The following is a 14935-nucleotide window of genomic DNA, read 5'->3' on the forward strand; positions in this document are numbered from 1 at the left end:
CCAAACTGCCGACTTTCTGATCAGGAAGCTCAGTGTCCTAACCCACTGAGCCACTGCAGGCGAGTAAATTTGCCTACAAGGGAGGAAGGCTTCTAAAGATCATAATGCCTCATAACTTCTTGACAAATTACAGTAGAACAAGGAAAATGGTACCACATGGAAGTGTATAGATTTATCTTCACTTTGAGACTAAAGATTATTACCTAACTGTAATTTATTGTTCTTTTATTGCAAGGCATAATTTGTCTTGGGCAGATCTATGCATCATGTACTTACATCTGAAAGTGAAAGTGTCATTGCCTAATATTTCCAAGGAACAGTTGAGTGATATTTTTCCTTGGAAGCCAAGATGCCTCAAAACTGTGTAAACAATGCAGATAACTTCTGCTACACTTGTGGCGAGGTTACATTTGCATCTCAAAAGTGCAGTATGATGTCCCATGATAAAAAAAGGCATACCACGTATATTTTGGATGCAAAATAGGGGATCAGGATAAGATTTCGATTGCTCATTATTGTTGCATAACATGTGCAACTTATCTGCACCATTGGCTAAACAAGAAGAAAAAGTCTATATGCCTTTCATAGTCCCAATAGTGTGGAGGAAACCCAGCAATCATAGTAGGGATTGCTATTTTTGCATGGTTCCCCCAAATGCAAAAGGGATCTCAAGAAAGAAGTAGACCATGGAATATCCAAACATTCCATCCACACTGTGTCCTGTACCCCACGGTGAGGACCCACCAGAATACTACTCTCTAGACTCAGATGACGATAAAGATAATGAGCAGGATGCAGCTGATCCAGGGCCATCAATGTCAGCAGACCCAAACTAGTCTATTGTATGCTCCTCCTGAACCACATCTAATTTCAGAGTGAACTAAATGACCTTGTCAGGGATTTGGAGTTGGCTAAGAGTAAGGCAGAGCTACTGGGCTTCAGATTAAAACTGGAATCTCTTGCAGAGTGAGTAAGCATGAAAATGTTACATGAGAAACCAATAAATGAATGGAAAGTTATGTTATTGGTATCAATAAAAAGATAAATTTATAATAATTGGTGTGGCATCATTCTCATTGCTATATCACATTTTGTAGAAAAGCTATGGAGCATAAGTGCACATCCCCCTTATAATTTCGAATTATTTTGATGCAATTTTGACCTGAAGCTGTATCTTGGAAACTGGAGCCAATTAATACTCAGGACTTAATTTTCCTTTATTAGTGACCCAATTCTGGTAAAATTTAGCTACTTTCATTTGTGAGGCTTTTTCCTTGTAGAGTAGACCACTGTTATGTTCTATGGTTTTTAATACAGCTTTATACATTTTGGTTAGGTTTTTTGTATTTTGCTTATTGTGTTATCTGAATTATTGTAAGCTACCCAGATTCACATGTGTAAGATGAGTTGCTACATTAAACTGAATTAATAAATAATAAATAAGTTACTATGAAAATTAAATGTTGGGCCCATTTTATTCTTCCCACTATCGCTTATTCATACCTATCTTATGAATGCAAATTGCTCTGAATGTTACCAACAGAAAATTGGCTCAAATATAGTATTGTTAACTGAATAATAGGTATATTCTCTACTATGCTGGAGTGATTCTTGTCTTGTTTTCCTTCTTGTTATTCTGTTTTTGTTTTACCCAGAAAACAGTTAAAATACAAATTAAAAATTTCAAAAATTTTGTTGTTTTTTTTAAAAAATCACAGAGAAAAAGACAAAATAAGAAATTTAAAAAGTGCATAATACATATATTATTCACCGAAGTTGAATACTGATTAACATGCTATAATATTAGTTTCCCACTCATGCAAAACAGCCCCCCTATTTTTAAACTGCTAAATCTATTTGCAAGTTATTAGCCTGTCATCTATATACTATTTTAATGACCAAGTAGTTAACAAGAAGAACAACAATAATAAAAAAAGATAAGATTAAAGTTTCAAAACCCTCTGATAACAAACTGTTATTGAAATCAACTCAATAGAAAATTTATTATGGCCAAGTCATCCAAAAGATAAGTGATTTGTCCTGGATCAAATGTCCGTGTTTGTTTCTTACAACCATCTCTTATCTATTGTTGTCTGGTTAAATACCATCATAAGACAAATCACCAAACTCTATCTTCCGAAAAATGTCCAGATGAAATTGTTTTCTGGTTAAATGTGATACATCCATTCCTCAATCTCCTTCAGACTTCTTAAGGAAAACCAATTTATCGCTTCTCCACTCACTTATTGTTTATTCCTTTACTACAGTTAAGGAAACTATGACTCACCACAATGCATGAACAATGGATCTAGTCTCACGTACTGCTTTGGGGGATAGAACAAAGATTATCAGTACTGGTATCACAACAACTAAAGATATGAAAAAATCTCACTCAGAACTGAATTAATTTTTCAAAAATCCCTTGGCTTTAACTATAAAATACATCTTAATTATAATTATGTCATGCCATATTATGTTTATTTTTTGTTGTGTTTCCCCCCACTTTTTATAACACTTGTATGTGTTCTTTTTTGTTCTCTTTGGCAATGTATATATCAGCATCACTATTATTGTTGTGTTTTTCCTTTTATTTTTTTGATTATCAATTAAAATCGATTTTGAAAAGATATGAAAATATCCCATTCTGAATTAAATTAGTTTTTCAAAAACTTGACTTTAACTATAAAATGCATTATAACTACTTCTCAGCTTAATACGTCTTAAGGAATCACATTCACATTTTTCTCTCACCAGCCTCCTTCACTTCCAAAATGTATTTGTTTCTTGCTTGCCAGCAGGGGTCCCAGGAGTATGGAACGAGCCAAGATCCCTACCTATGGTTTTCAACCTAATTTCTTTGCAAATCAAGCCAGTTCCTCCCTGGAGGAAACACTATCAGCAAAAAGACCAGATGAATTGAAGGAGGCCGAACCTGCTGAGAACATGAACTTTCTCCTGTTAACCTTTTGGAGTCACCTGGGTACTCTAGAACCTTTATAGTTATATAGTTTCCTCCCTAGAAAATACTTGTTAGGTCTATGTAGGGAGGATCCTAAGAGTTCTAGGATTAGCTGGGGGGTGCACTGTGACTTCTACCTATCTGATTATCTTTTATTTTATTCTCTTACTCCCGAGATCCTTTGCTGTAATCCTGTTCATTTATAAATCAGGTAGAAATATAGAATAAACAGCAGGCAGGGAGAGCATCACATACAGTATATTATTAGTTCTCCACTTCATGTTTCTTCTTAGCTGAAGGGAGCGTTTTTCTTCCTCTCCTACCTCATATTCTTATCTCTCCAAATGCTCTTTGTCCCTGCATTTTGCCAATTTCATTTCAGATTTAAAAATTGGGCTCTTGTTTGTTTCTGACTTGGATGCTGTGCCCTTATCCAGTAAAATATAATCAGTTCTGTTTATTTTATCATACAGTAATGTAGACATTTTTATTGCTGTGAAGTATGTCATTGTTATCATTATGCTTCATCTCACAATCAGCCAGATGTTCTGACTGGATTTGTCATTTTTGATCAGCTATTGAGTCCTTCCCAAGGACCTGGAATAGGCAGAGCTGGATGTTTGATGAAGTTACAAATATCACTGCAGAATGCAAGCTGTTCCAAGTAAAGCTGCCTTTTGCAATTTACGGTGAATTTGCCAATGCCAACGGTGTTCAAGTGGTGCTCCAGGTGTTTTGGGATTGCACCAAGGGGCCTATTACTATTGGTTCTACCTTTGCTTTCTTTTGCCACAACCATTCTATTTCTATTTGCAGAACTTTCTATTTTGTTATCTTCTCCAGTTCCTTCTCTTCTGTTCTGCTGTCTCCAGGTACTATTGTCAATTCACTATCCAGTTATCATTATCATTATTATCATTATTACCATCATCTTCTAAAATTGAGGTCTGGCATCCGTCCAATCTCCAATCTCTCTCTCTCTCTCTCTCTCTCTCTCTCTCTCTCTCTCTCTCTCTCTCTCTCTCTCTCTCTCTCTCTCCACCCACCCACCCACCCACCCACACACCTACATACATACATATATGACTGAGAAAAGGAGAGGGTGAATGGACTGTCTGAAAAAGACTGAAGTTCTTTCTAAGATTATTATTACCCTAAACAATTTTCTAGTTGAGATTCTTAAGTCACAATTATAGGATGATGATGATCTTAAGATACAGTATGTTTGGACATGTTTGGGGGGCAGCTTCTATCGCACCCACAATAGTTTCTACCAACAGAACAACATAGGCATGTGGTATAAGCTACAATGATTTAAATGCATAAGGATACTATGATGACAATCTGTTTTGCACCGTTCGAATAACAACATTATGGCACCCTTGATGATACTGTCCTTTTATCCCCACCCCAATCATGCCTGATAAATTCCCTCTTAGAGAATGTGCCCTTTAAGAGAACTATGTTACTTATTCCCAGATTAAATGTAGCCACAGTGATTATGGGTTCAGGGACTAGAGGCAGGCTTAGAAAATTAGTTTTAATTCTGGTGTCACATCCCTTTGGTTTTGAATGTTTATATATTTTGTTCTGTTGTCTTTATTATATTGTAAGCCTACCTGGAAAAGGCCTGGGCTTGGAAAACATTTAGTGAAATAATAACAGTCATTATCTCTAGATCAGGTTTGAGCTCAAAGCCATTATGTCTTGGGGGAAAAAAACCCTCAATAAAGTGCCCTCTTTCACAAATACTCAAATATACACTAAAAATGTAGTCCAATGAATAAGAAGCACAGATCCATCTAATGGCACCACAGAGACGGAATTCTTTTTCCTAGCAGCCTTTTTTTTTAATGCTCAACTGATTCCCTAAAAACAGACCTGAATGGCAAGATGTCGATATATAGTTCCACATACCAAAATATTACATGGCTTGTCATGCTTGACATTTTTCTAAAAAGTCTTTTAAACTATGGGGAAACCATTTCAACCTATTTCCTTGCACTCTCTTAGATGCAAGAGGTATGAAAGTTTGTGTATGATATATTTGTACTGATGAAAGATTAGCTTGAGATTGCTGCTGAGATTTCCGTGTGTTTGCATTTTGTCTTTATTCCCAATTTTGGCTTCCCTTTTCTTGTATCAGCTTGTTTCAGCTAAAAGAGAGAAAGAAAAAAAAGGGGAAAAAAGGGAAAACATTGTGTTCTGAGTTTCATTAGCATTTTTCAGCCTTGTTTGAATCTGAAGATTTTAAGCTCTAATAATAATAATAATAATAATAATAATAATAATAAAGTTGGAAGGGACCTTGGAGGTCATCTAGTCCAACCCCCTGCTCAGGCAGGAAACCTTATACCATTTCAGGCAAATGGTTGTCCAGTCTCTTCTTAAAAACCTCCAGTGTTGGAGCATTCACCACCTCTGGAGGCAGGTTGTTCCACTGGTTAATTGTTCTAACTGTCAGGAAGTTTCTCCTTAGTTCTAGGTTGCTTCTCTCCTTGACTAGTTTCCATCCGTTGCTTCTTGTCCTGCTTTCAGGTGCTTTGGAGAATAGCTTGACTCCCTCTTCTTTGTGGTAGCCCCTGAGATATTGGAACACTTTTGATTAGGTTGAGCCAAGCTTGTTACATTTCTTATTATTCGTGCATCCCAAAATATTCCGGCTGGATTTGCTTGCTCTGGAAAGTGCCACCCAGATTCTACTCTTGCTGGATTCATATATTACACTAAACCATAATGTGATGTTTTGATTTGGATACAGCATTATGTGTGAAGATAGCCACTGTATTTGAAAGCCAAGGCATATGTTCCAAGCTACTATAACTTGTTCTATAAATCAGAATTAAAACTAACTAAAGCTTGGCACAATCTGTGAACTCAGCTTCCGTTTCTGTGCTAATGAAGTTATTCTCTGTCAAGGAAATGAAATAAATTACCTTATTGATTAACCGCATTTTCTTTGCTATCTTGTAATTGTTTCCATAAGCTAAAGATTTTAAAATTTAATCTGACTTCCATTATTGTCCTTAATATGTGCTGGAGTGAAAATGGCAAGTTTTATATATAGTATCTCTCTGTGTGTGTGTGTGTGTTTCTATCTTAGTTCCATGAGTTTAGTAATTAAATTTCTTTAGAAAAATCTTCCATTTTATGAATTCTTATCTTTGAGGTATACTGCGCTGTGTTGGAGAGGCAGCACCAAAAAGATTTTGCTAGGTGTAGAAAGTAATCTCAAATCCAAGGGGACTGGTTTTGGGAGGAAAACACTGCTGGTAGATATTAAAATTGTGAGCCCCCATATAGGAAAAAAACAGATTATGAGTCACAGCTCTAAGCCACACCAACTGTTAGGAGTTGAAAGAAGCATTGTGATATACTCAGGAAACAAATCTAGTAACCATTGCCAGCATTGGAAATTGGTCTATAATTGGAATGGTTTGTTATAGTTCATATCATGTTTTGGAGTGTGTTAGGCAATTTTTCAAACTTGACAACTTTAAGAGAAGTGAACTTCAACTCCAGAATTCCCCAGACAGCATGCTTTGGGAGTTGAAGTCCACACCTCTTTAACTTTTCCAAGTTTGAAAAACACTGTTCTAAAGCCACCTTCTATGCAGAGAATAACATATTAATGTAAACTGGTAGTCACTGGAGCATGAATGGCTGTGACAACAATATTTAAAAGTGGAAAGTGCAGCAATGTTTTGGCCTATAGAAGGATTTCTTTTCAGAATGTTAAATAGCTAGTTCATACGTATGCTGCTGTATGACTCTATAAAAATACTATGTTTTCCAAAATAATTGACTGTGAAAGATAGGATCATCTTAGGATAAATAAGAATACATTATGGTAAACACAACTATTAGCTTTTCTAATCTCCCTGAAAAGTGGGGAGGGCAGTATTGTTTAAATTCAGGATTACCATATTGCCTTTTGGTTAAATAAAATACTGTTCAAGAGACACTGTTTTAGGCATTTCTGATTTTTTTTACTTCCAATTCTCACAAACATACAATACTCTGTTTTCACTGAGCATGGTGTTCTTTGCTAGGATGTGGGTGTTTATCTGTTGTTCCCTTATATCTTCCCCTATTTTTTCCCCTAAGACATACTGATTCCTCTTTTTTGTTTCCAAGGGGATGTTTAGTTAATAATCCCATTGGCACTCATCTGCTGAGTCTGCAACTACAGGGATTAATGAGGCTTTTCAAGGAGTGTGTTATAAATCTGCATCAAGACCCTCTATGGAAGGAATTGTCAAAACAAATGGGATCTAACCATGACTGGATGTTAACATTTTGCATTTGGTTGTCAAATTCATGATAGATAAGCAGGTCTTGATGGAATGAGGGAATTTCTTGTTTCCTCCTGCAGACCCCAGTGCACGTGATTAGACAAGTTCAAGAGGAACTTATAATGAGACTGGATGATTCTCTTGTGTATTTTGGAAATACATAAACTGAATAACCAATGACAATAAATTATTTTTTCCCAAGCAAATGATAAGTGATTAAGGCAGATTGGTTGAGAAACACATAGGTATACCAGTAGTCTTTGGCCAATTTTACAAATCCAATATATCTGGAGGGCAGCATGCTAGTGAAGGTTGCTCTAAAAATATATACATAATACACTCAAAGTTTTATCCATATGTTCCCTTAAAGGTTCCCCTCCCTTGGCAGGGGAACCTTTAAGGCAGGGGAACCTTTAAGCCTTGGTGGAGCAGTGGGCTAATGCCTCCTTAAGTAACACCAGCTGCCTGCAATGAGTGCAGGTTCGCATCCCACCAGGCTCAAGGTTGACTCAGCCTTCCATCCTTCCGAGGTAGGTAAAATGAGGACCCAGATTGTTGGGGGCAATTAAGGTGACTTTGTAATAATGCCGCTTGGGGGGGGGAAAGCCCTAATAAGCAGGCATATACATAGAATGAGGGCTATTGCTAAGCTTGTAAGCCGCCCTGAGTCTTCGGAGAAGGGCAGGATATAAATGGAATTAAAATAAAAAATAAAAAATAAAAATAAAAATATTGTCTTGCTTTGGCTAGGATGGAGGCCAGTAGGGGAAAAGAATTAAACCAATCAGATGGAATCCAATAGGAGTTGCAGGACCCTGGAGAGCTCCACACATTCTTGCTTCAACTAGCTTTAAGGCTGAAAAACTTTATATTATTATTATTAGACTTCTATGCCGCCCATCCTGCCAAGGTGAGTCTGGACTTTTGCTCCTTCTTCAACCAGTTGCCTATTGGTAAATGGTGAGTGTTCTTAAAAGAATTAGGCCTAGGACTTTTTATCTGTCTGCTGGCAAACATTTGTGACTACTGAATATGAGATCCTGAGCCTATAAAGAATGGAAACTTTAGTAAGGGCTAGACAAACTTCTAGTGGCTGGGAATTGCTTGCAACATTTTGGGGGAAGAGTAAGGCACACAACTGATGGTGACCATGCAAAATGGATTCCCATTTTCTTTTTTATTTTGGAGGAGAGTTTGGGACTGTTTTTAACTTTATTTTCAGATATACTTCACAGTTGCTGTATTTCCTGTGTCAGAAAGGGAGGATAGTTAGTTTTTTTAATCACTGTGTTCAGAGGAGAATTGAAAAGCCACTAAAATCCATCTCTGACTTAGGGAAATCTGATTGGTGTCATGCTGGCTTATACTGATTCCAGTTCAAAGGTTTTAAGCAATACTCAGCTGACTAGCTGTAGGTATATCTGTGTTATGGAAAGAAACATTCAGAAAATAAATTTCCCTGACAAAAATGGGCAGAGGAATAGAAATACCTGCTTCTCCTGGTTGTTGTTTTTATACAAGAACCCAGCAATGCATTTCATTGACCTTAGACTTCCTCTTAAAATATCAAAGAATAAAATCTCACCCATTTTTCCAGGCACTTGTCAAGTTGGACACTCAAGCAAGAAGACAAAAAGGCATTTTGCCATTGTTTTAGAGGAAAGAAATGCAAAGGAAGCTGGACTTGATAGAGGAAAGGAAGAATTGTTGTGGACATGAACGCAGATGTGGCAACTAATTTCCAATAAATTCAGACTAGTTACTTTGAGTAGATGAATGCTGCTACTTGCCAAAAGGGAAAAACACGACAGCTGAATATTTCTTTGTGAGTAGTCTTAACAGAGACTTCTTAAATGTATAATCCAATCTGCCACTTACAAGGACATGATACTTAGATTGTACAACTGCAGCAGTTGCCAGGAACTAAGGACTGGAACTTCTTGAAGAGATCTGATGAAAGCAGGAGACCATTATTTCCTGTTGTCAAACACTTTAATGCACAAATGGAACAAGATGAGAAAAATTGATAGCTACTATGGAAGAACTATAAGGTAATCCTTTCAGCCAAATCTTTGACTATATCTCTCTTGTAACTAATCATCAAGATACATTTCAAGAGACCAGACTGTGAGAAAAATAAAATAAAACCAAGATTATTTTTTTTAGTAGCACAGGTTCCCTCACATGGTAACCATTCCAGAAACCGAGACAATTTGATGCATTGTTCCTCTACCCCTCCCCCTGCTCATAGCTCAACCAAAATGCTATCATTGTTGTAATTTGATTTTTGTTTCTTTATGGAAGTTTTGCCCTCTTAGAGAAATTAACCATGTAGCTTCAAATTAAAATATACTGGAAATTACTGAACCCAAATGAAATTGTGTTACTCATGCAATGTATACAGTGCTGACCAGGCAGTAACCTGATCATCAAGCTAATTCTGCAATTTTTAAAGGCCCTGCAAAAAAAACCCAATACTTGCCAGATTGGATGCAGAATAAACTACCACATACCCAATAAACATATACAGATGACATATCATTTCTGGGAGCAGAGTCTATTTATTTATATATTTTGCACCATAGTAGAACAAAAACCAGACTTTTTAAAAAGTATTATTTTCTGCCACTTGATTTTAAACAGGGAAAAAATCGCAATGAATCCACAATGAAGTTAATACATGATGGAAGGAACTTGGTTATAAAACAAGCTAGCAAAATTCATTCATGGAAGATGAAGCACAGCATAACATACTTTAATGCTACAAAAGAAAAAGGGCAACTTATAGTGGAACATTTGCTGCTGGGAAGACACAGCCACTAATATCATCTTACCAGCCAGCTGTAACAAAATAATTGCAGAGATATAAGAAGGTAAAATAAACAGAACAAAACACTATCCTGAAAACAGAATTTAAAGATGAAGATTGCTTTAAGCCAAGCTCAATTCCATATGATTCCATAGCAGAAATAGAGAAATGATTTGTCATTGTCTTGAGTATTTTTTAAAAATCTAAATCTGGAATATCCTAGTGGTCTCCTATCTAAGTACTAGTCCAAACTGACCCTGCTTTTCTTCTTTTGGATCAACTGAATTTGGCTACTTTGGTTTGCTGCCATTTGATCCAATATGTTGCATCATACAATGCATATCACTATCATATATGGTATCTATATCTGTAACACTATGCATTTGGGATCTCAAATGTCTATATTTATTTATATGTTACTTATATGTAAGGGTGTAGGTCTATACATAAGCTGTATATAGTATGTTTAAATGTGTATTATGTATGTGTACACTTTGAGAGCAAGTAACTAAATTTTATTTTTAGTGTGTGCCATTGTGCCCACAGAAAAAAGGACAATAAAGGTTATCTAAGTATATATCTCTCTGTCTCTCTCCAACAGCACAGCTTATAAACATATGGTACATTAATATCCCAAAGATCCCTTCAATATCATCCCAAGCAATTATTATATGTTTAGCCATAAAGTTATTTTTTAAAAGTACATGGGACATCACACATCCTTGTCTTATTCATCGTTGAATCATTCCTTAAACATGCTATTTATTCTCATGTATCCTTTACTTCCATCATATTTATGTCATTCAACATCCAGTTTTCAGATTGAGAAGAATGCAATATTGTTACTAGAAGGATGCTTCAGATTCAGCAGGTATTATTGGCAGTTCCTTAAAGCATCCTGCATTATTTCCTGTCCTATCATAGTTGCTACACAGACTCAGGAAAATTCATGTGTTCAGAAAATGTTACAGAGGTAGCATCCCCTTCTGTTATTTCCAGCTCAGCACTGAGCTATTTCATAGGCCAGTGATGGTGACATGCCATACCATTTTTGGTGACATGCCAAGCCTCCAGTTCCTCTGGAGGTTATTCAGGAGAACCCTGCTCTCATGAAGCCCCGGGGGGGGGGGCTCACCCAAAGTGGGTGAGAACAGGGCATGGTTTCCAGCTCCTTTTGGAGGCTGCAAGGCCACCCAAGAGCATTCTCTTCATTTTCCTCACCTCATGTGACCCAAGGTTGTCTTGAGTTAACATTTCAAAAAAATATTTACATTTATTTATTATTTATAAATATAAATAATTTAATTTATTACTTCATTATGAATTGTTTATCTTTTGTCTGGGGCAGAGGAAGGGGAGTGACATGTCAGAAAAGTTAAGACATGTTTTGAGCTTTTGACATGCCAAGGCCAACAGGTTCACCATCACTGTCCTAGGCACTCATGCCTGGTTTACTTCTATTACATACTTCTCTTGTTGTACTCAGTAATCAACTTTGAGTATTTCTGTAAAACATCCCATTATTCGTACCTATTCACTTTATTAAGCTACGTCAATAAGCATATAATAAACTCAATTATGTGCATACAAAGCAAAAATGGGATCTTTGTACCCTTTATCAACCCTTATTGCATTTCCTAAATTTCTTATTCCCTTTCACTCAGAATACTACCGAACATCTTCCCAAGCCTACTTAACAAGCTAATTCCTCTATGGCAGGGCTTTTCAACCAGTGGTACGCGTACCACCTGTGGTACATTGGCACCTGGCAGGTAGTACACAACCATCCTAGAAGTGGTAGCGGGGGAGGGGAATGAGCTGAATCGGTGGCAGCATTGCACAAGCCTGAGCGAGAGATGGGTGGAGTTGCAGGACTGTCAGGGTTCAGTGAAAGCGCCAGGATCAGCGCTTCTTCAGGGCTGTCAGGGCTCAGCAGAAGTGCCAGGATCAGCGCCAGGCTCCAGCTGGAGCTTGGCACTGATCCTGCCGCTTCTGAGCCCAGAAGAAGCACCGATCAGCTGGAATGTTGCAGCATCTCCAGGGTCTTGTGATTTACATTCAGATGCTTGGCAACTGATTCATATTTATGACGTTCACAGTGTCCCGGGGTCATGTGAAGTGACCAAAACCTGCTGCAACCACCCAGCAGATGGGGGGGAATAAAAACCAAACACCCTCATCCTACCCCAGCTGCCAATCCTCAACAGAAATGCTGACAACAATGAAAACCTCAGACAGGAGGAAGAGCGCCACCGGGCAGACAGGCAAATGTCTTGCTCGGCTGTGGCTTGGGGGGCCACTTTTTTCAGTGCCATTGTAACTTCAAATAGTCACTAAGTGAACTGTTGTAAGTCAAGGACTACCTGTACTTCATCACTTTTTTCCTTTTTTGGGGGGTCAAGTTTTTGACACCTTGCTAGGCGACTGGTGGTACTTGGATGTTGCTGTATCCTAAAAGTGGTACAATGGGTGAAAAGGTTGAAAAGCCCTGTTCTATGCTTCCTGCATTCACTCTTGATACCTTTCCATTGCTTTCCATTCTTCAGTGCCAGCCTCATGAATAAGCTAAGGAAATTGTCCACTCCATAAGCAAACCTATTTATATTTTAGTATTTCTTTAGTTATGCCACCTATATTTGCAACCTTGCCATTCTCAGGCTTCTCACAGATTCTATTACTTCATTTTCACCATTTTTTTCCTCTTAACATTTATGGCATTCATTTTAGATCCACTCTTTGCTATACCACTAACATTAGCATACAGACCTCTAAAATGCTCCTTCCAGCATCCCCTCACATTTCATTCTAAGTTATTTTATCTTTTCTATTTTTAATTCCATTCTCTCTGCTGGAGGCGATTTCTTAGCATCCTAAGTGTGCATCAATTCAAGGCTATTCTCCATCATGTTTTCTCTCATCATTGTGATCTTTCCTTCCAAAAGGTTAATGTGGTATTCTGCATTATAAGCTATCTGAGGAGAGAAGAAAATAATGGATTGGATATGAAGTTGACCCAAGACTTATAATCCTGGAAATGAGAACCAGGGGCCCTCCACATGTGTCAATACTACAATTCCTGGCCCCCTTTGTGCATTGGCCCTACTGAGAACTGTATTGTGGATTCGTCACATCTCTCTGGACCTGTGACCTTTGCTATTACAGGATAAAGGGAAGAGTGATATATTGCACAAGAATGGAGTATGTGCTCAGTCCAAACACATGTAGCTCTAGTGATATTTGTGTCATTTAAATCTCTTCTGTCAAATGTGATGTGGTAAGGAAGCTCAGTGAGCCTGAACTTTCCTTGTTCATGAATGAGCTGAAGATAAACTTTCCCTCGAGGTAAGCCTGACTTCACATACCATTTTTGGACAACTCTTGCAGATTTTCAGAGAAATAAACATTTATATAAGGGAAAATAATGGAAGAAATAGGGACATTAGTGATCACATAAAGAATATAAAGGGACGCGGTGGATCAGTGGGTTAGGACGCTGAGTTTGTCGATCAGAAGGTCGGCAGTTTGGCGGGTCGAATCCCGAGTGCCGCGTAGCAGAGTGAGCGCCTGTTACTCGTCCCAGCTTCTGCCAACCTAGCAGTTTGAAAGCACGTAAAAATGCAAGTAGAAAAATAGGGACCACTACGGTGGGAAGGTAACAGCGTTCCGTGCGCCTTTGGCGTCTAGTCATGCTGGCCACATGACCACGGAGACGTCCTCGGACAAGCGCTGGCTCTTCGGCTTTGAAACGGAGATGAGCACCGGCCCCTAGAGTCGGAAATGACTAGCACACATGTGCTGGGGAACCTCTACCTTTTAAAAGAAGATATATCAAACTGTAAGGATGTTCAAAGAGAATTATTGGACACACTATAGGCTATGGGATTCTCTGTGCTTTAGATACAATAATTACTCATTAGTAAAGGAAGCAAGTAGAGTTACATGGTTATTAAATAGTTGATCTAGTTGTGTTGCTGTGGAATGATCATACATTTTTGAAGTGTTAAGGCAGGGGTGTCAAACTGCCGGCCTGTGGGCCAGATGCGTCATGCCAAAACCGCACCCACCCCATTACCGGCAATGGGAAAAAAGTCGCAATATGTCATGACACATCACGTGACGTCGTGAGTTTGACACCCGTGTGTTAAGGGAACAAAAGCAGTTGTAATTCTTGAAGTTTTCAGCTTTTTTGAAGAATGCATACCCATAAAGCATATGTGATTGGTGAACCAGACTAAATTATTACTGATGTTACTTTTTGATTATTGATACTTTTTTTTTACTTGTAACCAGAAATATTCTGCTCTTGACTGAACCTGTAGTTTGCTCTTCCCATTAACTCACAGTGTTATGTAAACTATAGTTATCCCATTTCCCTCTGCATCTTAACATGCTGTTTTGCTTAGGTCTCACTATTAATGCAAGAACAGAAATTGTAAGATATGATTCTGTTTTGGCAGTTTTCATGGTATCAGAGCCAACCAAAGTGATATTTCTGCTTTTCTCTGAAAAGCAAACAGTAAATGTAAGAGCTTTGATGTTGTTAATTATTTCTGATTATGCTGTGGCATCACAAACCAACTCAAGCAATTAATGCCTGGGGCTGCAGAGACATCACTGCACAAGTTCAATGCAGTATAAATTGTACAGTGAGTTCAGTTCATTTATTAACTTTCCATACATACTTGGTATGGAATTCCAGGATTACACCTTTCCCTGGATTATTTTTAGTGGAAAAAGGAGAAAAATCATCCAGGCTATTAATATTAAGTTGCTGGAATTTTTTAAAAATGGAGATCAAACAAATATAGCCTTAAAACAAGTCTGTGTCTCTGTATGTGTGTACATACCAGCACATAATATATCAATTACACA

This window comes from Vipera berus (genome assembly GCF_964194415.1).
Source record: "Vipera berus genome assembly, chromosome: Z".
NCBI lineage: Eukaryota > Metazoa > Chordata > Lepidosauria > Squamata > Viperidae > Vipera > Vipera berus.